Source organism: Lathyrus oleraceus, chromosome 3 (assembly GCF_024323335.1).
Source record: "Lathyrus oleraceus cultivar Zhongwan6 chromosome 3, CAAS_Psat_ZW6_1.0, whole genome shotgun sequence".
Classification (NCBI taxonomy): domain Eukaryota; kingdom Viridiplantae; phylum Streptophyta; class Magnoliopsida; order Fabales; family Fabaceae; genus Lathyrus; species Lathyrus oleraceus.
This window is the reverse complement of record NC_066581.1, coordinates 525,689,740-525,691,795: the sequence shown is the minus strand read 5'-3', so window position 1 is coordinate 525,691,795 and position 2,056 is coordinate 525,689,740. Positions and strand designations below refer to the sequence as shown.

The window sequence follows — 2,056 nt, the reverse complement described above, 5'->3', positions numbered from 1 at the left end:
ATTATCTGCAAAGGGATGCAACTCATATTCATTACTTTCTTTCAACTTGATTTTATCTTTACGAATTAGTTTTCTTAATCTTTTTCTCATGTTATTTAAGTTTTCCTTTCCTCATTTTATGTCAATATATTTCATTTGGTGTATTAAATTCTTTTTTACTTCTAATCAATTTATATTATTCTTTTAAACTTTCTTACTTTTGTAAGTTATTAACTACTTTCTTAATTTGTTTTGCATTTAATTCAATTTTACATATCAAATTTTCTATAATTTTAAATTTTAAATTTTTATCAAAGGGGTGGTGGCGCAGTTGGCTAGCGCGTAGGTCTCATAGCTTCTGAGTTATCCTGAGGTCGAGAGTTCGAGCCTCTCTCACCCCAAACATTTTAATTTTTCTGTAAAAATAATAAAGATTTAAAAAATAATAATTCCGTATATTTGCATTTTGTTCGACTTGAAAGTTTCTTTCATAAATGAAATGAGACTTGTATGTATAATTGATTTATCGTTAATTTCCAACATTTATATAGAAGCTTCCCTTTTTAAATTGTCAAGACAATACATGAAATATTCAGTTGTCGATGTTTATAACAGATTCTTAAAAACCTAAAAATGAATGTTAACAAATTGGCATTCCGAATTGAAGTTGTATGAGACTCTTGTGCATTTCAAACTTATAATATTCAAAGATAAAAGGATCACTTACATGCAATTAACAAGTGATATTTCAATTTAAAATAATGATACACTTAATAAAACACCATTAACATTGTTTCAAGAAAATACTATGTTGAAGATAAGGTTATACTTGTAACCAGACCCATAAAAATGGGACTATCCACATCTATATTTCCATAAACAATAAAGGAATGTGACAAAATAGGAATTTAAAACCAAAGATTAGAAGATTGAGTCTGCATTAGTAGCCAGTGCATCACGTATAGTAAAAAAAAGTCATAAATATATAAAGCAGAAATGAATAAAATTAATTAACATAAACTCTTATAACTAATGCTATCACAGTTTGGTTCTAACGGTACAATAGAGAATGTAAAAAAAGTATTAAATATACTTGATTGGCCACCATTTACACTCAGTTTTCATCATCTATCCAGCATGGAATCTTCATGAATCGGTAACTTTTGCATTTTATTTTAGTGATTTCTTCAGTTTATTGCATTGTATGAATTTCCGTTTGTTTTATGTTTCATTAGTAGTTTTTCAAATTTTGTCGCATTTTATGCTTTTATGTGTAGAATGTTGGTTTCCAAGTTAGATTAAAAGTCCGAAAGTGTGTACCGGAAGAAGGGAGGTTAGAGGCTTAAGGAAAAGCGAAAAACGGACAAAATAGGGGGGCTGACACGGGTGCCCGTGTCACCTGACACGACCCGTGTCAGCATGTGCAGAACAGACTTTAGGAACCCAGTAAAACAGTGGGCTGACACGGGTGCTCGTGTCACCTGACACGGCTCGTGTCAGCATGGCGTGCCTTGTGAACCTACAGAGGAGCCAACACGGGCAGCAGTGTCACCTGACACGGCCCGTGTTGGCCATTTCGCTCAAAATTTTGATTTTTCTTATTTTAACTCCTGTGGACATCCGGAGGGCATTTTGGGCATTTGGCATTATTTTTAATTGTTTGGAAACTATTTAGTTGGATTGAAGCACTGAGAAAGGGACTTTTGGATCGTGAAAAGAAAAGATACGAAAAGAGGAAGCAACATTGCAAGGTGTGGAGAAGAGAAAAGATCTTCAAGATCGGAAGAAATTGAAGATCAACTTTCATCAACAATAACTTGTAATGTCTTTAATTTGTAATCTTTTGTCTTTGACTATTATGAGAGGCTAAACCCCCCAATGCTAGGGGGTGTCCCTGAATTGCTACTGTATGAATATTTTATCCATGTTCTTATAATCATTGATGTTTTCGTAATTCAAATTATTATACAACGTGCTTAATGCTTAATTTTATCGGACAAATAGAATTCTGATCTCTGGTTAAGGTTTAGGTCGGACAAACCACCTTATCACGTGTTGTATAATAAAACCCGCGTTT

At 32.8% G+C, this 2,056-nt stretch overlaps 1 non-coding gene across 1 annotated transcript; it reads left to right on the top strand.

The window, feature by feature from the left end:
• The first annotated feature begins 295 nt into the window (after positions 1–295).
• TRNAM-CAU (transfer RNA methionine (anticodon CAU)) lies at positions 296–380 on the top strand. The gene is given in 2 exon segments: positions 296–333; positions 345–380. It is a non-coding gene; the product is annotated as a tRNA-Met (tRNA).
• The last annotated feature ends 1,676 nt before the right edge of the window (positions 381–2,056 follow it).